We start from the raw sequence: 22,299 nt of genomic DNA on the forward strand, positions 1-22,299 counted from the left end.
AAGTCATCTTTGTAGCATTCTTTCCCCTGGAAATGGGGTAGTGAAGGAGGAATTTAATTCTAGGTCAGCTGAACTGCGAACACTACTGTCAAGACCCATTGGTAGTATACATTCTAGCTTGGTTTAGGCCGGAAGGCGTATTCAGCTTCACTGTAGCAGGTTGTAGTGCACAGGCATTGTTGTTTGTTTACATACTATTCCTCTGCAGCGTAAGGTTGAAGTTACACTGGATGCCTGGTTGTTCAGGAGGAAACTCTTAATGCTTATTCCCTTTGACAAACTCTGTGCTGGCTGTCACCACTTTTTCCCTCTTGCTCATTGTCTTCTCATTGTCACCATCTGTTTCATGTTTTGCTCTCTGTTCTTTCCCCCAGGCTTTAGCCTCTTCACTGTCCCTGCATTCTCTCTGCAGCTTCTCAGCTTGATGACACTACTGATCAAGACTTCATTGCCTGCTCTGTGTAGTAGCTTCTTGTCTGTGTGCTGTTCCCTGATTCCTTCAGGAAAGTTCCTCATTCCTCCTGCTGATGGCAGAGACCACTTAGAGGTCTCCCTAGAGCATGCAGCTATCAGCTCCATCACTTCTACAACAAACGTGAGCAGCAGGAAGGTTTGCACACGTTGCCTTGAGCAGATAGGAGAAACATAGCTAGAGCAGTGGAATGTTCAAACTGCTCAGATGTTGAAGAAGTGTTTGACACTTTTTTTTTTTCTTCCCAGTCTTGAGTGGATCAGGAAGCTTTGATTAATTTTTTTTTTTTTAATTTGTTTATTTATTTATTTATTTATTTTTATTCTGGGAGACCAGCTGCTTCCTTCTCTGAGTTTGAACAAATTTTGTGGAAGACTTAGGCTTCACTCTGCAATGAATATATTCATATATACGTGTGAATATGCCTATATGCATGCATTTATGTAAATATTACTGTTTATAATGAACACAGAGATAATGTCATACATCAAGAAGTTCATTTTGGAGAGACACCACTTGGTTCTTCTGCCCCTTCTTGTTCCCGCAACATCTATGCTTTCAGACCTGAAAGTGTTTTGCATTTGCTTTGAAAAGTATTGCTATACTTAAACTGCTGTGTTTCTGAAATATACATTCAGTGTAGATTTCTGTATGTTTTACTTAGTTTTTTTAAAGAGTTGCCAATACACCTTTCAGTGATTTTAATAGATTTTGTCCTGCAAAACCATGTGAGTTAGCCAAATAGTATGGACAATTGGATTCATGAACATGTGAGCTTTTTCAGGTTATTATTTTGTATGGGCAGAGTAGGGGTTTTTATATTTTACCCGAATTACTTTGTTCATTCCACAACAGCTTTTTCTTTTAAAGGTGATTGGAAGAAGTGTTGGTATGTATATTTCTTACCTCTAAATAAACTTTTCACAGCTGAAAAATTAGAAATGAGAGTACAAAAATGGAGAAATGGAAGAAACACCTCCTCACTAAGTATTTCAGCAAGTGAAAAAAAAATATTGTTATTTTATTTGGGAAGGAGTGCTAAAGCACTGCTCCAAGTTTACAGAGGAAAAAAATGCTGGTAAAAAAAGACGACCCTTGGGCAGTTTGTTTAGTTTAGCTCAAACAAACAATTGATATTGTATTTTGGCCACATATAGGGCAATTATAAACAACGTATTCCATCCTTTTCCTGACATGCTGTGGATGTACTCCCCCCTAGCAAGTAGTTTAGCAGGATAGCAACAAGCCTGGAAAGCAAGACAGCTGGTGGTGAGGAACCTGACCTCCACACTGTGTGCTTCAGGGGATTTTACTTCGGAAAATCTCTAGTCTGGTGCTGTGGACTGAACCCTGCTTCAGCTGTAGGAGAGCTCCAGGAGAAAGTCTAGCTTTGTTTCAGCCACAGGGAATCAGCCATAGAAATGCCGTTGTCTTGTTAAATTCTGAATATAAATAATGGTTTTATATAACATAAATCTCTTTGAGATAGTAGGTGAAAATACAGTAAGGTCAAAAACTTGGGGAAAAGGTACAAATATTTAAGGAGGGGGTAATTAACCACTGGAAAAGATACAATTCTGTAAGCCATTTTCAAGGCAGAGATTATAATTAAAAAAAAAATCTACTAATAAACATGAGTTATTGTATTAGATTATACTTTATGGAAGTGAGGGGTGTAAGGGAAGAAGATCAATTACCTGACTTCAGTACAGGACTCAGAAGTGAATTTTCCTGGGTCTTTCATATGTGTGGGTTCTTTGCCACTCCTAACCCATTGCCCACTCATTCTAATTCTGACTGCTGGTTATTTTTGGTGTGACTCCAGAGAACCTTCCCCATTGCTATGCTGTTTATTAGGCAGGGATGGCTGGGAAATTCTTTAATAAATGTTGCTAGATTTCTTTAAATCTTCATGATGATAGTGCAGTAGTAATGTGAAATATTGCTGTCTATTATTGAGCACAATTCTATTCACAGACATGTCCTTGATTGTTTAAAGAATATGCCTTTATTTTTTTTTTTTTATTTTTATTATCTGTAAAGGGCTGTCTACTTTTAAAATTATTTCTAGTTTGAAAAACTGCTTCTGTGTCAAACTCCTCTTCAGATGAAAACACCCTCAATACACTTTGTGAAAATTTTTGTTTCTGACTGTCCTTGTGTTTTTTTTTTTTTTCTTCTCTCTTTTCTCTTACCTGTTCATTTATATGGGTCCCCTTAGCAACATCTTTTACTAATGGAAAAATAGTAATGCTTTCTGTAGTCTCATTGTGATTGAATCAAAAATAAAATTTGCTTGCATTTAGGTTTTCAGTCCCACTGTTCCTTCTATTATCCTGAACACTTAATATTGTGCATTAGGGAGATCTACATTTTTTTTTTTTTGTAGGTATTGCAACCTTAACTGAAAGTAGGAATGTGGAAAAATAGTCATCTGTGTATGGAATGATCTCTTTCTCTGGATTGGAGGAAGAAAGTCTCTCCCTTATATTTTGTACAATTGTATATTATGGATTGCAATCTCCAGAGAAATCACTTTGCAGAGTTCCTCTAGAGAGACATGAGAATCACAGAGTAGAAACTGATTGTTCTCTCATTTTGCTCCCAAGGAATTCTCTGTAAGATTTGCAGTCTCAATTTTTGCAAAAAATTAATTCTGGAGGCCAGGGGGTGCTATAGGTATATGCATTATAATCTATGTACGTTTAGTATTCATCATAGAAGGCAAATAAAACCATTTGTATTTTTTTTTTTCTGTTCTGAATTTCTGACAATTTTGTTTCTTAAGCAAATTCTTTCAGCAGTAGAAAGGGCACATGTGTACATGTCCTGATATATGCATCTTACCTGAGAGAGAGAAAGGGTAAAGGGATCAGACCTATGAGCTTAGCATTTGGAAATTATGTGCCTTATACCGATAATACAATTTATTTTGTCAAGGAGAGAATTTGGTGTATGGAATGAAATGAGAGATATGATGAAATGAGGGATATGAATGAAATGAGGGATTTTATTTCTGTATGTAGATACAACCCACATATAAAAATATAATAATATAATAATAATGTATATAAATATATATAATATAATAATAATAATATAAATACGTGTAAATAATATATATATGTTTATGTGTGTTTTTACATTGTTTTCACGGTGGGGAGATTTTGAAAAAATAATTTTCTTAATCAAATCTTTACACTTTAAAAATGACATTTATTAAATTTAAATATTATGCAAAATTAAATTATTTGAATTATGTGTTCTCAAAAGCAGTTAAGTTAATCAAAGATCTGTTATTAATTTTCTCCTGCTTTGATCATTCAGGTGTATGTAGGCAGCAAGGAAGTTTGTGAGCCTAATCAGTTTTTCATAAAGTGACAATACAGTGTACATTTTCATTCACATAGCATGAGTAAGGAAGGCATCAGTAAATTCACACTAAGCATATCATATCTGTTTTTGTTTGTGTGTTAGTGTCTGATGAACTAATAAGTGACTAGACAGATGGTTTGTGGGAAGTAAGTTGAGGGCCGGGTTTTTTTCAACACCATATTGTTTTTCCAGAAGTGGTTATTTGAGACTGCAATAATTAAATCCTGAACCCTAGGTTTTAAGTACCTTTTTGTCATGATTTCTGATTGTCTGTTCTACCATGCTACATTACTTTACTGACTGTTGACAAGTGATAAATCTGATTTGAAAAAAGGCTATTAAAATAATAATTTCTTTATTTCCTACTGCCTACAACGCAGAATTAAAAGCACATATCATTCCTGTCTTCAACATATCACAAGAGCATGGTCTGTTGGCATGTTTAATACATGCTAGTTTTACATGTATATATGCCTCTGTGTGAATTTACACAGAGGTTTCTGTAATGTTTTGTTTTGCTACTGAGGTATCTTGACAGACTTGCATGTCTTTCACATGCACTTGAAAATCCTTTCAGATGTAGAGGGGTTTGGAGATGAGTTTATATTCAAAAAATAACAAAAAATAAAAAAATAGTTGTTAAAAAGAATATCCTTTTCCATACAAAAATTAATTTACCTGTTCAAAAATGAAGGGACTACAACCAGAAAGACTACAGTCAAGATATGTGAATGTTAATAATGCAGGAAAATAAGAAAGACAGTGGTTTCACATTATGAAGATTCTGATACCAACTCTCTTGTCAGTGACTCTAAGAGAACTGGTGTCACGCCTTCAGCAGGGCTGACACCAACATCTATTGAATTACACTGTAATCTAAAAAAGAGACAAAGCGTGTGAAGTGTGTGCGTGTGTTTGTTTTAATCTTGGAGCAGAAAACCACTCAAACTGCAAACAGTTCTTGTGGCCCAACTAAAGGAGCAGCGTGGGTTTAGGAAGGAGCTACCAGAAATGGAAGGTTAAGAACCCTGTAAGTCAGAATTGCATTGCGCAATTCTGAAAATAAGCAATAAGAAAAGGAACCATGATGTCTAAATCCCACCTTGGGGCCGGGTTCAGGTGTGCAACCTAAAGTCCCATTGACGACAGTGCTCTCAATGCCTTGGAAAGTGCAGACCATGGCATTGCAGATTCAAGACAGGTAGTAAGAATTATATGGTCATCACTGCACACTGGATTTGTAAGTCTATGACACAACATGTCTTCACGTAAGGGTTTGCCTTTAGTCTTCTTGTTTCTTAACCTCTTCAAGAAAAAAACAGATATAATATTTCTATCAGTAGTCCTAGACTGATTGCTATAACAATGACTGCAGAAATGGTTACAGAATGGTTTTGACATGAAGCCATTATCTAAGATTAAGGAGTGTTTCTCTTTTGATCTGTGTAGAAATGATATGTGCCTGATTCTGCTGTTCATATTGGCATAAAAGTGACTTCTAGTGTGCAAACTCTAACCTGTGATGGCTGTGTGTGTCCTTTCCCCCTGAAGACAATCAGTCCTAGTTATGTTCTGTGCCACAATTTAACGGTCTGGAGTCTGAAAGCAAATTACTTTTTAAAGATCCTCAGCTAAACAGACTCTATTATTGTTATGATATCCAAAATGATTTTTCTCTGAAGAGTTGGCTTTAAGTCACTGCAGATCATCTAAAAGCTAGTGTCTTCCTTTGTTGGTTACCTTGTGTATCTGAACACAATCTGAACACAATGCAATACTTCCCTGGAGAACTGAACTACATCTTATAGGCTTCTTAGTTTTGTTGGAAGCATTCCTTTTCTTACTGACTTGACCCAAGAAGAGAAAAAGGAAAATGGACAGAATAGTTGGAAATAAATTCCTGGTGACTGTAGTTTATTTATTTATTTATTTTTCCCACTGCAAATCAAGAGGGATATTTGAAGACGTTTAAAAAAGAATAGGAAGTTTGTTGTGGTTATTCTATAAACATTGCTCACCTTCCTCTTTCCTCTTTACAATTGTTTTTGGAATGTTGTTTTGTATGTATGAGAATAAGGATTTTTATTTTTTATTTATTTTTTTAATCATCCATCTTAGTAGCTAACAGTAGATACCACAAAACTTCTTAGTGCGTCAGTCTGTTGGCACATGTAATAGCATGTGGCCTGGGAAACAATGTGTTTTCTCCATTTACATTAAATTATTCTCTCAGCTGTGAAACTGCACTTTAGGAAATCAGATGCACATAGATGCATATACTTGATGCCTTACTGCTAACAAGAGAGATGCTTTAATTACCTTTGCAGTGATGGTTTCACCAGGTAAATACTGATCATCAAAGGAAAAGTATAAAGATTGCAAAATTGTAATAACTGCTATTTTAATTCAGCTTTATTGTATATGCATAGTATGTGATAGAATTGTAATTACATGATTGCATGATATTTCTGTAATATTTCTTCTTCAGGCACAGAACACCAGTTGCATAACTCATGAATAAACTATTCCACTTTTCATCATCATTGTGTAATGTATGGTAAAGTTCTTATTTTAAATGTTGATATTATGGAGACTTTAAGTTAATTCCCTTATGATTTTTTTTAGTGATTTAATATAAGAAACCATTACAAAATCACTGAAGCCAATAGGGTTGTATTATTTTTATTTTAGAGATTGTGGATGGGATAAATATTGGGCACTCCATATTCGTAGAATTTAGAGACTTTTGAGAACTTATTTTTCTCAGGACTTAACATTATAAGGCACTTTATTTATTTTCAAATATAGACCTGAACCATAAGTAGCAGCTTTAAGTTCTCACCTCCTCTGTAAATCAGATATATTTTCTTAGAGTAAATATTCTAAAGGTGAAGACATTGTTGGAAACAGTTGATATATGATAAAAAACAAATAAAACAACAAAAAACCACCATTCTTTGCCTGTTTTTTCAGTAACGATTTATGATACAGGCAGAATGACTGAAAAGAATAAGTGTTTGTATATGGAAATGACTGAAGGTGAAATCAAAACTTACCATGGAACATATTTTTATCATCTGACAACTTGTAAATACTTTGATTAAATATTTCCAAAGACAGTATCTGTTATTTGATAAGGAAAATTGTGAATGGATAACTACATACTGACTTCAGAATTCAGGAGGCAATGAGCACAAACCAAAACATGAGAAATTCTGCTTGAATGTAGGATTTATTTATTTATTTATTTATTTTACTGTCAGTATGGTCAGACAACGGAAAAGGCTGCTTAGAGAGGTTATGGAGTCTCAGCCTGTGGAGACATTCAAAATCTGACTGGACATGATCCTAAGCAACATGCTCTGCATGACCCTGCTTGAGCAGGGGTGTTGGACTAAATCTCTAGAGGTCATTTCTCACCTCAGTCATTCTTGTATAATGTGATATAGGGAAATATTTATGTAATTGAAGAAGTCTCTTTAAGGCTTCTTTTGGAATACTGTATATGATCTAAGTTATCAGTTTTCAAGTCACATCTGTGGCAGGAAATTAATTTGAAGTAGAGGATGATCAACAAAATGTAGAACCAGTATTTTGAAAGGAGAAGATCTGGAAGGGGTACAAGGGATATGACACAATGCTGTAAATCAAGGACCATAATCTTCAGGTAGTGCTATTCAGATTGTGCTATTTAAGCTAAAAAGCAGTGCTAGAACAGCTGAGCTGAAAGTTTATGTAAAATTAGATGATTTTAAAACACATGGAATGACATTGTAGAATAATTTTACTCTTAAGAGAGATTTTTACTCTTGAGAGATTTTAGCTGATAACTTTATTTTGGCCAAAATGAAGTAGAATTTCACAGAGAATTTGAAGACCCTTCTGACATAGGTTTTGTTGCGTCTTTGATCTCTGTTTCAAAATACAGAAATGCATTAGATGTTCAATAAAAGGCCACTTTTTTTTTTTTTTTTTTAATGCAGCCAAAATTATGCATTTCCATTAGTGTTGTTCCTGGAAACATTGTAGGTTGTCAATGGAAAAAAATTGCCTGTGCACAGCACAGCAAATCACAGCAGTAAATTTCAGCCCAAATTGTTACAAGCAGCTGAAAATATGAAAAGAACTGTTGCACAACCTTAACTACCATCACTGTCACTAGATCTTTTCTATAATGCAGTCCTACAGTGTATCTCAAATCATATAACAATGTTTTGTAAGAGCCAAACAGATAAATGTGTGAAGTGGTAAGAATTACAGTATACAGCAGGCTACAACTACTTCATGTGTATCACTATTGCAGAGCATTCAGTGCACTTAAATAATCAGGTTTATTAGAAGGATTTCTGATTATCTGTGAATATCTATGACTTGTGTTTGACTGGATTTACTTAAATAGATATGAATGTAGAATGGTTCTCTGCACAAGGTAATATTTGCATGTTAATGTTCCAAGATAATGTGCTGAATCTAGAGTCTGTTCTGGTGTACTCTAATCAAGTGCTGCGGAAAAGGCAAAGGTGCTTCTAGTCTCTTTCTCGTTTTTTAGTTAGACTGTGCAGCACCTGGACAGACCTGGTCTATTTTCAGATTACCAACAGCACAGACATAGAGCCATAATCGGAGGCCTATGGGTTAAGTAAGACCTATTCAATAGGTCATAGGTGTGTTGCAGCACCTTCTTTCTACACCTCTTTACACGTGTTGGAACCCCCTCAGCAAGAATTGTAGGGAGGTCATATGACTGGAGGAACTCAAAGATTGAGCATGCCCTTGCCCTTTGCTTTAGCCCAGTGTCCTGTTGCTAGCAGAGACGAAGGTAAAAGCTGTGCAAAAGGGAACAGTAAATGCATATGCTCCCTCTAATACCCTCCATGTCTTCAGTTAGTTTAGGGACTTCCTGAGCCTGATGGAGAGTTTGAAAATTTAGTGAACTTCAGTGGATTTCTCTAAGTTTCTGTGTCCCTTTGAATCCAGGTGAACCTATAGCATCTGCAACATCCTTTGGCAATGAGATTTCTGCCATATGAAGAATTCTCTCTGCTGTTTTAAACCTGGCTCCTAATGGCTTCGTTTGATGCTCTGTGGTTCTTGCACTGGCAGAGAGCAAGTAGTCAAAGCTCACTGAATTTCTCCATGTCCCTTACGATATGGTTGACCTTTCATACTCCCTCCAAATTACGTCTTTTTCAGAGTGCACTCACAGTTTACTTTATCCTTTATCCCTCATACATTCCAGGCCTTCAGTCATCTTATTATCTTGAACCTTTTATATCCTTCCATATCCTCATTAGGAGGAAGTGACTAGAACTGCACCTGTACTCCACATATTGACAAACCATAGATTTATATATAGATTTATGGTAGTGTTTTCTGTTCTGTTCTCTGTCCCTTCACTATGAATTCCTGACACTTGTTTTTCTTTCTTCCTTTTTTTTTTTTTTGACCTAAACTGAGCACTGAGTTGATGTTTTCATGGAACATCTATCATGTCTCCCTCATGGTAATGGCCAGTTCAGGGTGTATCATTGTGGTGTTGTACATGTAAATTTAGCATTATTTTTCCTTATGTACTTTCATCTTTACTTTGAACATCTACTAATTTGTGGCTGGTCATGCAGTTTTGCAAAGGTCTTCAGCAGTTCCTTGCAGTTTTGGCAAAAGACTTCAGTAAAAGGCTATTGAAAACTGACGTAGACAGTGTCAGCTGTATCAGAGAAACCAAACGAGTAAAAAGGCAGGTCTGCCTTAGAAAAAAACAACTCTGTTGTCTTTTCCTGACTTCATCATATTCATGCAGGTGTCTCTTTTAACTTTATTTCCATATATTCTATTAATTTACCTGGACAGCCTGCAAGTTCACAGACCTACCCTGGAATGTTTTCTAAAAGTTGCCATATTTTTCATTCTTCAATTATACTGTACGAATGCAGTTATAAGAGTTTTGTGCTCATTGTTATAATTTAGTCATTTCATTCTTGAATACTTTTAAATGTCTTTGGTGAATACCACCTGTTTTTGATAATTTGTTTATATTAATTTTGTAAAATCTTTCTATAGCTTATTCTATATTCACCTGAATTTCAGACTTTTCCTGAGTCTTCACTAAGAAAATTCAGGTTTCCTTACAAAACTCTCCAGTTACTGTTACACAATATTGCAAAAGATTGCTCTTTTTTTTTCATTTTTCTTCTTCTTTTGTTTTTTTTTCTTCCCTGCTTGCTCTTTTCGTACCCTGACTTTCAGTTGGCCTTATAGACATATTGCCAGGCTTCTGCTCCTGATGTGTTTCAAGAAATACAAGAAATACATAGTATTATTTTCTCTGTATTAGTTTCTCTTTTGTTGGTTCTTAAACAAGTTCTTTGGTCTGACTTATTGTGTATGTACATTTAATCTGCCAGAGCTCCTCATCCTTTCTGTTTTCTTCATTTATACACTGCTTCAGATTTTGGAAGATTGTCTTCTTGCTTCTAATCTACCTCCCCTGCCCTGCTCACTTTTCATTGACTTTCCTCAAACCATTCCTAACTCTGTTTTCCTGTAATGGTGTTGTCGATTGGCCACTTCTAAAGATTTAATTCTCTTAGCTCCCCCTGTGGGTTCCTTTTTAATATGACTTTATTTTCATGGCCTTTTGAGGCTGAGGACAATTGTGGTGGGTGTTCAGAATTTCATACCTCGGCACAGGTGGCACATTTGGATATGTTATGGTTTCTACTATAAATGGACTCTTCAGCTATTCAGGATTTCTGAACCAAGCCAGACACTACTACATCTGTTGTGTTGTGGAATGTCTAAGTATATGCTCCATGAAGCAATAATTGATCATGTCTTTAAAATGGTCATTGTATTATATCCTGATACAGTTTATTTACTTTCATAGGAATAACTGAAATCTGCCATTATTATCGTGTTTTCTCCATGTTGTCTCATGTTTCTAGGCATATCACAAACCATGTCATCATTTTGGTTGGTAGACTCATGTTCAACACTTCCTGTTTAGGTCTGTTATTTCAGTCTTTATAAAGTCAATGCTACTTTTTGAGGTGCTTAGCTCACTCATTTGTTTTGATTAAGGTCTCTTTAAGATAGAGTAACTCTATCATTGATAACCTATGTACTTTGCCTGTGTATTTTGCATGCTAGCATTACAGGTATTTCACTAATTTTTTGATATGCCTAGGATATCCATGCCTTCATTTAGGGCCAGACAATGCATTTCTGCTATCGTATTTCTTATGCCTTCTAGCATTCAAGTACAAGCATGTACACCAGTTTTTTTGTCCTCTTGCCACTCTATTGAAAGTTACACCTTGTCTGATATTGCCTGTTTGACTGCTTTCATCCTCTGGAACAGATAGGACTGAATTTTCTTATTCTTATCTGTAACAGAGGTGTTAACTTGTACGTTGTCTCTTGTCCCCCGTTGGCCTTTTTTTAAAAAAAAATATAATTATTTTGTCTTTTTTTTTTTTTCCCCTCTCTCTCTCCCTCTCCCCCTTCCTCCTTTCCTTTCTTAGTTTTAAGCATCAACAGCTTGGTTCCTGTTTTCTTCAGCTGAGGTCTCTTTTTCTGCAGAAAGCAGCCCTAATTCCTGATGAGTCTGAATCTCTGTTCTTTCTGCCATGTTCTGAAGTAGGCATTAAATCTTTGTTCTTCTCCTCTCTTTCTGATTTTAAGCAGAATACTGGGAGCATTCAGGAAATGCCAGCATTGAAATCCTGTTCTTCAACTTGTTTCATGGGAATTTTTTATTTTTCCTCTGCTTCCAGTTCAGCTGCACCTCTTTCTTAGGATCATGCATTAACTGCATGGTTCAGACAATATGACTTTATATAGCATTCAATTAATTTAATTACCTCAGACATTAAAAAAGGGTTAAAATATTGGGGAAAGTACATCTTCTTTAGTAGCTGGTGTTATATTGGACATTATCTGATGGAATGATATCTTGTTTGTGGGAAGTAGCAAGCAAAAAAGGAAAGGATCAAAACCCAATAATTTCTAGGGAGCTCTCACTTAAGAAGAACTATATCTAAGTGCATGAAAGTATACACAAATGTTTCCTAACCAACTTAGGTTCAAGAAACACTGCTTTTTTCCTTTGATCCTTGGCTTAGGAAGGATGGTCTTTAAGAGAAAAAGGAAATGTTATCTTTTCGTACTTTTCTTCTAATGTGCAGGGACAACAAATATCCATCCACCATTTTGTATCTTGCAGAAAAGTGGCAGCATGATATTGGGCATGGGTCTTCTCATTCTGAAATGATATCTTATTTTTCTACATGTATATTCTTAGAAACTTCTTGTTAGTGACATCATCCTATTGCTGCAAGAATGTGTGAGATTTTACTACAGGATTATGATGATATAGAAAGGAGAATAAGCTGGCAAATGGCAATGATGGAGGTTGCTACTGAGGCAAAGAAGGTCAGAGAAACAACTATAGAGACAACGGAATTATATCACTAAGAGGTAACCCGATTCCTATCGAACTTTTTTTTTTTTTAATTAATCTTGATCCATCTTAAATACAGAAATAAATATGACTTTTTTTTAAACTTTGCTAAGCTTTAGCAACCAAATAGTGACTAATCCTATCACCTTTCATCTCAACGTTACCAGTACTGCCTACAGTCTTTTCCTGTATTGATTCTGACACTTCAGAACCCACTGATGCAGTCTGCTGTATTTTTTCATGACTCCTACATGTAGCATGTGAAAATAATTTGTCTAAGCTGCTTTTTGAATTCCAGCCATTAATACAGCTTAGATATTTTGCATGGATAGACAGACATATTTCAAAACTGTTTCACCCACTGTGTCTTACTGATGGTTGTAAGCAGTACAAATAATCCATTCACACTCATGGTTTTAGCATAATCTGTAGGAAACCTTTAGTAATGGTGAGGAGTCCATGGGAGTTCTTGTGAGAACTTGTATGATGATGGAAAATTTGCTGTGTGCTGCTGTGAGCCCTGAAGAGTTATCCCCAGCGTAAGGAAATCTTTGGCCAGCCATTTTTCTCAGTACAATCCCACTTCTTTGCTGTCACTTAAGAGATGCAGTTGGTTCCCATTTTCCAGCGAGAAGGTACAATTCTTTTACTGTTGTAATTTGCTCCTTCAGACCTGTTACTGTAATGTTTATTTTATTTTATTTTATTTTGTTATCTTTTGTTGTTTTGGGGGGAAGTGAGGAACATAAACTGATGAAAACTTGGGGAAAAAAATCAATGGGGAGGACAGAGATGGGAAGAGATAGCTAGATCAGAGACTAGGTGAGAAGTAAGTTTAAATATGGCTTGGGTCAACACGAACACTTTCAAAAGATGGACAGATACCATGGTAGTGAATATAAACATGAAAACTTATTTAGAAAAGTCCAAAAGGACAAGTAACTGTGTATTTTGCACAAGGTTTTCTCAGGTAGATACATCATTTTAGTTGTGAGGTGCTTCTGCTCCTGTTACATGATATATTCCAGGGTGAGCAGACTCCAGTTTAGATCTGTGTCTGTCCTATTGCAGAAATGGAGCTCTTAAGATGTGTTTCCATTTTGTTTTTCTGTGCTCAAGAGTTCATATAGCGGTGTATTGTTATGCCCCTGATTTCACTCTTCTTAACTTAGCACTCACCCTTGTTTAATTTTAATCATAGCGTTCAGCACTGTTTGCAAACATGAAGTGGTTATGTCTTCTGTCCCTGTGAATGTGAGAATGTCATTATGACCGTGGGTCACTTTGGGCTGCCTGTCACCTGTAGCTGTGCAAATGAGTTACTGTAGACACGACCGGGTTTTGCAGGGCACTCAGAAGTTGAGTCTGTATTGAGCAATACTCCTTCTTTTGTGACATTGCTTCCAACCCTTATGATCATATGCAAATTTTGTGAAATGTTTTAACTTCTGGTAATAGTCATTTAGAAGGAACTGGCAAACTTTAAAGCTTTCCAGAAAGATTTCTTTACACTTCCTTTAGAGGGGATTCCCTCTAGAAAATGGCTCAGGACCTTGTGGGAGCGTGTCTGTTTCCAACAAAATAAGAAGCTAGATGCAAGACTCTTCCTGTGCTCTAAGGACAACAAGGGTAACAAGGATATGTGCAGAAGACTAAATTCTGCGGATGTTGTAGAGACTTCAAGGCACAACAATCTCTAGTTTAAGATCACTATTTTTCAATCAACTAGTTAAAAATACACCAGTTAGGCTTGCTAACTCTTACCCCAAGTCTTGACTTTTTAGAAATGCTCTTCTACTACAGGTTTTCATCAGCAGGTGTAGAGTATTTCAAAGCTACTTTTCTTACATATCTGTAAGTAAGATGCAGTCTACTTATACTTCACTGTCCTGGAATCCATGAGATCAAAGACATTTTGATTTCATCTTTGAAACAGAAGTTAGGCTAAGTAAACACAGTTTGATTCAAATGACCTCCAAGAACAAAAGAATGGCTACCCTGCATCAGATCGAATGTTTATGTAGCCCAATGTCCTGCCTCCGGCAGTGGTAGAGGTGTATGCATAGTTAAGTATATAAGAATAAACTCAGGTTAAACTCCCATGAATGCTCCTCCAATATTCAGAAGTCTGCAACTCAGGCTTCCTGAGTTAGTATCTTTCTCTTCCAATGTGTTACTGGCAGTGTGAATAGGGGTTGCCTTGGAAGACAAATAGGATAAGGAACAGCTTAATGCCAAGTTTAAGTGATTGGTAGTTAAAAACATGGCAGAACTGTCTAGTTTTGAAATGAAGAAAGAGATATCAGATACACTCTGCTGCCCAAAACATGGTTGCAAGAGAAGCAAGTTATGTTACCAGGTTCATAGGACCATAGAATCATAGAAAGTTTGGGTTGGAAGGGATCTTTAAAGACCATCTACTCCAACCCCATCTTTTGCTAGATGGGGTTGCCCGAAGCCACATCCAATCTGATCTTGAACACCTCCAGGGATGAGGCATCTATTACTTCTTGAAGCAACCTGTTCCACTGCCTCACCACCCTCTGAGTAAAGAATTTCTGACCTTATCAAAATATACCCTCTTTCAGTTCAAAACCATTGCCCTTTGTACTGTCACTACAGGCCCTTGTAAAGAGTCTCTCTCCATCTTAAGCCTCTTTTAAGTACTGGAAGGCCACTATGAGGTCTCCCCAGAGCCTTCTCGTCTCCAAGCTGAACATCCCCAGCTCTATTAGACTTTCTTCATATGAGAGGTGTTCCAGTTCTCTGATCACTTTTGTTTGACTTCTCTCTATGCAATCTTCATAATACTATTCTTAAAATGATCTGAAATGTTAGAGCTTTACAAATAAAAATCACTGTTTTGTTGCAGAAAAGGTGTTGTATGCAGATGCCTGTGAATGTGTCTTTCAGAGGGACAAAGTGGAGTACATTTTACTTATTGCCTGCATTAATGAACCACAGTTATGAACTGTGAGGATGAAGCTGGAGTCTTAGTTCAAAGGCGGGGAGTTCCAGGGTCTCCCATGACAATTTCTACCTGAGAGACATTATTTGCCAGAGGCAAGTTGGTTTAGTACATCTGTGTCAATTATTTCCCTCTAACCCATAAAGATGGCATTGATGCTAACACCTGTTTTTACTACTGTGCTCCAGAATTCAGACATTTATTTCCATGAGAAAGGCAACTCCAAAATGGTGTTAGCTGAAAAAAACACTCTTCCAAGTTATATTATACATGATAATTCAACATTGTCGTGGAGCACAAGTATTTGCCAAGACCCACTGAGAGTGTTGAGTGAGGAAAAAAAGCACAGGCTTTGGTTAATTTTAAAACAACATTCATCTAATGCAGAAAACATAAATCTTTCTGATTTCAATGCTTTATTCAACAGCTTTGAATCTGTACACATTCTTACTCCCCATTTCTTTTTTCATCTCAGACTTTTGGCATATATCCAAATATGTTGGCTGACTAACCTCCTCCATGAAGTCTATGCTTTTATACTTGTTAATATTTGTTTTCTCTTTTGGAAGCACTCGAAATTTTGTATATTTTGTAATGTAATCACTAATAATTTTTTTACTTCAAATTTGCTGTTGCTTCAGACCAGTGTTCTTAGGGGTTGACATTTATTTATTCTATATGTAGGATGTTCCTTTCACAAACCTGATTTCTAGTTAATAAGTGGTTATCTATCACTTAGTCCCTACCTGCCCTGTCCAAATAGAAGTTAATGTCCATTGTACAAATATTTCACTTCTGAATATAAAATGGTAAGAGCAATAACAATTAGAATTTCATAGTTAATCCTGAAGTTATTCTCAATTTTTATAACATTTTCTCTATTTAAACTGGTTTTAAAATACGTCTTTATGACATTCAGATTCATTCAGATTTCCTGCAATACACTGTGATAATAATATCTTAAAACAAAATTCTCCAGGCTAGCTTTTCCAGTGATGAAATCAAAGGTAAGCACAGCACAGGTAAATTACATCACCTATTCCTAATTTGGACAGATGCCCATTTTCCTATATGAAATAGCTCAACTTACTGCTTTTTTATTTATAACCCCACTGCTCCAGGCTGTACCACTTTCTGCTTCATTGCTTTCCTGCAGTGGATCATCCAGCGCATTCTGCTCTGATGTATTCTCCTTGAATTTGTTTACACTGGGAAATCCTACTGTAATAGCTGTTATATTCTGCAGTACTCGAGGTGCGGCCTCACCATTGCCGAGTACAGGGGGACAATCACTTCCCTAGCCCTGCTGGTCACGCTACTTCTGACACAAGCCAGGATGCTGTTGGCCTTCTTGGCCACCTGAGCACACTGCTGGCTCATATTCAGCTGACTATCAACCAGTACCCCCAGGTCCCTTTCTGCCAGGCTGCTTTCCAGCCACTCTTCCCCCAGCCTGTAGTGTTGCATAGCATTGTTTTGCCCCAAGTGCAGGACCCAGCATTTTGACTTGCTGAAACTCATACAGTTGGCCTCAGCCCATTGGTCCAGCCTATCCAGATCCTTCTGCAGAGCCTTCCTACCCTCAGGCAGATCGGCACTTGTGCCTAACTTGGTGTCTTCTGCAAAATTACTGAGGGTGGACTCAATCCCCTTGTCCAGATCGTTGATAAAGACATTGAAGAAAACATACCTCTTCTCCCCCTCCCTCACCATTTGTATTTCAAATGGTAGTGGTTGTGATGTATTTTTAAGTGAGTATTAGCTTTTATCTGCTATGATACATATTCCTTCCTTTTGTATTTTTTTTCCTAGAGAATGTTCCTTTTTTTTTGAGTTCAGTCTGGCTACATTTACAAACAATACCACTTGCTCCACAGTTACTTCATAGTTTTCATTTTCAAGGTCTTAAAAAATACCAATTCATTTGAAGCCAAACTACTACTGTATTCACAGATATCAGAATGATTCAGCTTAAAGCAATATGCTGTTTCCTATGTGTTTTTTTTGTCAACACTGACTTTATCACTAATGGTAACCATAATGTTCTTTGCCATAAATGTTGATTGTGGGGCCATTGTGGCAGTGATACTGTACTTTGCCTGCTGAAAGCATTAATTCTGGGACAGTTTTTGCATGTTTCATTTTATTTTCTCCTAGCCACTGGGGTATCATCATGACAATAATACTTTAGTATTGTCTTCAATGTGAAAATGTGCAAACACTTTGGAGAGTTAATGAGTTAGGACAGTAAATGAGGACTATAATTACCTATCAACAGTGACTCATATTCAAGTAGAAACAAACAAATTTGTAGAGTATTCAACCTGATTGCAAATGTGTTTTTTATCCCTTTTTTCAGTAGGCTTCTGTTAGTATGCAAGAAACTTTTCATTCATCTAGATGGTTTGGAATAGCAGTTTTTTTTTTTTTTTTTTTTTCCCATGTAAGTTTGTACCTGACTGCACAATTGAACCATCTGTTCCAAAGCAAATATCCCCTTAGATGATCCCATACTGACTTTGTGGACCACACCAAGGAACTTACTCAATGTGAGTCCTCTCTTGAGTGGATGATTACATCTGTACCATGTAGAGTTCAAATTTATGTCACTCATATGGCACTGAAGCACAATTCTTAATAAGATTAATGTTATCCTGGATAATAAGAGAGCTGTACCTGAGTGAAAAGGACATGCGTTTTGTGCCTGGTTGCAGGTAGCTGGTGAGGGAATCAGGGCTTTGAAGATGAATCATACAATGAGCCAAGGGAATGTTGCATTTGAACTTTTGTACAATCTTATCTTGTGCTTCAGGAAACAATAACTTTGGAAACAATATTGAGGGAACCAAGAAACTATGATCTGCCTGTGTAGTATTGTGACAAAAAGAGCTACTGTAATCTTCGGATGTTTTAACAGGGAAACAGCATGAAGAATAAAGAGTGCTCTAAGTATACCAGCAGAGAAAATAGTTTCCTTTGTCTATGTTTTTAAAAGGATGTTGAAAAGTTGAAAAAGGAGACAAAAATTAGTTGACACCTGGAAAAAATGTCTAAGAGAGTAAAGGTCTTCTGTTTTATCAAAGTTTATATGTATGTATATATATATATATAGTAATATATAATAGCTTTTAATTATTTTCACAGATTTAAGCACATGCTTAAAGCTTTTGCTGAACTGTGTTCACAGTTAATACAGAGTAACGATGCATCTTTTTTTTTTTTTTAACCCTTTCTCGTATTAAGCAGATACCCATCTTTACCGGCCATTATTTACTCCTGTGGATAGGAATGTCTCATTCTACCAACAGGATAGTCTGGAAGAGAGAACAGATTGAGTTTAACAGTATAGTCAGATTTTAATTAACACTTTTGAATAACCACAATGCTACTAAATTGTAGTGAATTAGAAATGGATTTGGTGTTCCAAGAGGTATATTTTGATGATAAAGTGGTATGGTTCTGCCTATGTTAAGTTTTCTAAACATTTTTTTGGTCCTGAAGTACCATACCACTGATGATGGTATCATTAGACATACTACAGAAGGTGAGTATCCAAAATTTTTAATGTTGAATCATTTATTCCAACTAGGAGGATAGAAAATAGTGTCTGAACTGGTTACAGAGCAATTGAACTGCACTGTGTCTCCTAATGTGGCTGGAGGCTGTGTTGATGAACTGATGTTAATGATTTACAGATTTTTAGAATTTCTTCTCTCTCTCTCTCTCTCTCTCTCTCTTTTGTATAGAAAGAAGCCATTTGTGATTAAAAATGAAAAAAAAAACACAACAAACAAACAAAACAAAACAACAACAAAAAAACGAAAACACATCGTGTGTGGAATATAGGAAAAAGATACTTTGCAATGATTACCAAACAATGCAGAGCTATTTTGAACTCAGTACTTTTTTCCCCACTTGTTCATTCAAAGTAATGAATATTGTATATGGTAGTTTGCCTGGGGCTCTTTCAAATGTACCAGGAGGATTCTTGTATGGAAAATGACTGCTGTTGCTAAGTAGCCACAAGAAGAAAATTGTACAATTGGAAAATATCTCTTAAGGGAAAACATTATTTATTTATTTATTTATTAAAGCAGTTACAGTGGCTCTCAGACTATTTTGACTAATCCTACCACTTCTCAGTGCAGTTGTATCTTGTTCAGCTGCAGATCCTCCAGTGAAATGCTGACAGACATCTGGATTACAGTACAGTGGTATCTTCTCCTACACTTTCATTTCTTTTTAACAGAAACCATTCCCATACATATATACCACCTGTGGACAGCAAGGATAATATTGCACAGCTGGCTGTCAGGGATACTATTTGCATAGTTTCTGGTTGTTAAAAGTTGCCTTATTTCAATTCCAGATTTCTTAGTTTTGTCAGAAGTTCAGATCCTACAGAATTACGTTATAAATAGATGTGTTTTTTGAGTCATACACTTTATTGATGGATGATATTCAATGAGCAAAAGCTTCATAGTTAGATCAAGAAGCTAGAAAACAGTATCTCTTTTCCAGGTTTCGTCCTGCTCCATTACTAAATTGGAATGTTTTGGGCAAACACTGCAACTTCCCAGTGTTGTATAAAGAAAGAAGCTGCTGACATTTAGTATTTATAAACAGTTTTGAGAACACTGGTTAGTTCCAGTATATAAAATGTGATATGAGATTGGGTGGGGTATTACATAATTACAGGATGTATATAAGGTTGGGACATAGGGAAGCGAAAAATGTGGATGTGTCAGGCACAAAAGACCCATGGATGAGGATTTTTTTATGAATTACTGTAGTGTGCTTTAGTGAGGATAAGTAACAAACTAGCAATGCTAAGAATTACAGGACTGGAGTACTGCTTTATGATATATCAACCAAGGTCTGCAATTACATGTACAAATATAAAACTAAGCAAAGCTCTGAATGATGTGGCAGATTCATTTTAGAATTCCTTTGATTTAATCACTTACCAAAATATTAAAGTTATCCTGGTAGTTCAGGCATAAGAACTATTAGCTAAAATTTGGCAGGAAGCTAGTCATTTGTGATGAGAAATGTTCTAGTGAAAAATAGTTTCTGTTTTTCAGTTGAAACACTGTAATTTATGTTAATGTAATGCCTTAACACCTCTCCCAAGAAAATACGAGAACAGTTTGTAATTGCCTTTCTATGTTTTGAATGGAAGAGTTGCATGTGTTAGTAACATTGTCATCCAAGACTCTAATGAGAATGTAGAAGCTTTCTTCCTTTGACCTCACACTTAAATATGTGTTCGAGGAAGGATGTGTCCAGAGAAGGATATCAGAAACACAAATCTTGTTTTGTATCTAACAATTTTGATCTAATGATCTGATGAATATTTTAATGAGTTTTTTTTTCAGACTCTGTCTCTTTCACAGGCAGAAACTTTGTCTTAATGCTGGCAAGGGGCGACTACATACTCTGTCTACAGTAGGTTTCTGAGTCTGCTTTTCTGTCTTGGTGCTATGGGTCCTCTATAGCACGTATAATTTGCATGATGCTATTAGAATTCAAACAGACACCAAGTGAAATTATCTTCCTGTCTTCTGGAGGCTGCACTTTACAGTATTGATCTAAAACTTATTTTCTGAGTTTTATATGAAAACAGACTTTGAATAAAGTGCAAATTGTTCTAGGAGGAGGACTAAAATGTAAGTTTTCCTTTTCCCAAGTGAAAATTCTAACCACAAGGCTTCAGTCCTGCTTCTACTCATACTTTCATCACTTAACAAAAGTTGGCTGTTTATTTTATTTTAAGACTTCTTTTTAAGCTGTGCTACATGTGTTAGGCATACTCAGAGCACTCCTTCCAAATTGTCACTTGTGGATTTTAGTGCTGTTCTGCCTCTTTTTCATATCCCAGCCTGTTTTAGGCATGAAACTGGGTACCCAGCTGCTAAGGGAAGACAGCTTCAGTGCTATGCCAAAACAGTAGAGCAATTATATCCAGGACTTTCAGATAAAGCAGGGATATTTTTAATGACTTTAGGTTTCTCCAAGGGTCTTAAGAGTTGATTTGATGGGTCTTTTTGGATTCTACTTTTGGATGTAGAGAAGGGAATGGATGAGTGTTAAGAAGTTTTTCTGTAAAGAGAATTACCGCTAGATCATGCAGAGAAACATCAAGAAACAAGGTTCAGAACAAGCAAAAGAAGGTAATTTTCCACAAAGGAGGGATTTGTGAAATTTCCCGACAAAGGCTGGTATGGATACAAACAGTTTAGACAAGTTGAAGGGAGAGTAAAAATGACTTGGAAGAGAATTCCATTGAGGGTTATTGAATAGATAATTGTATTAGACTCAACAAGTCCTGTGAGCAGAAAATAGAAACTATGAGAATATAGAAGAGAAATGCTACATATACTTGTCCTGTTCTTTCTCTTCACAGAACATCCATTTGTAACCACAATTACTGAATGTGGGACACAGGGCTATAGGGATACTGTGTCTGAAGCAGTATGGTATTCACAAGGAGATATTTCATATCTCCTCCAGTCCACTTCCAGTCACCTGAGACTGTTTCCTTTTCCAAAGGAAGTATGAATCAATGTGAATAATTTAATACAAAACATTGACAGTAGCCTGGAAAAACAAAATGAATGCTTCAATTCTGACTTTGATTTATGAAATGAAAAGGCCACAGGATAGAGCTCTATACCAAATTTGAATTTGAACTTTATCAAAATTTGCTATTTTTGAAAGTAAAATATGTTGATAATACAAGAAGAAAAAAATCCATTTGGAAGGATAATAATGGATATATCTGAAACCAAAGCATTTTTAAAAACTCTTATGTCTAATTTTTTTTTTCTTTTTTAAAGTTTACTTAATGTTTTTAAAAGCTGTCTTTTTTGTCTTTAATTGATATGGATAGGAGTTAAATACACATAATATATTTGAAATGTATTTGTTGTTCCATATATTTAGGAAGTGGTAATAAAGCATCTATGAGATGAGATGAAAATTACTTAATCCCACAAGGAAACATAATTTATGCTAGCTATG

The 22,299-nt window shown here is 36.0% G+C and overlaps 1 protein-coding gene and 1 long non-coding RNA gene across 9 annotated transcripts in view; one reads left to right on the forward strand and one right to left on the reverse strand.

The window, feature by feature from the left end:
• ESR1 (estrogen receptor 1) overlaps positions 1-22,299 on the forward strand; it is a 188,778-nt gene that overhangs the window by 35,533 nt on the left and 130,946 nt on the right. The window lies entirely within an intron of this gene.
• The window catches only part of LOC308193383, a 46,557-nt gene that overhangs the window by 6,209 nt on the left and 18,049 nt on the right, over positions 1-22,299 (reverse strand). The window contains exon 2 of the long non-coding RNA XR_013949589.1: positions 18,537-18,590. This is a non-coding gene — a long non-coding RNA (uncharacterized lncRNA). The remainder of the gene's footprint in view (positions 1-18,536; positions 18,591-22,299) is intronic.

Source organism: Anser brachyrhynchus (genome assembly GCF_964034855.1).
Source record: "Anser brachyrhynchus genome assembly, chromosome: 3".
In the NCBI taxonomy this organism is placed as follows: Eukaryota; Metazoa; Chordata; class Aves; order Anseriformes; family Anatidae; genus Anser; species Anser brachyrhynchus.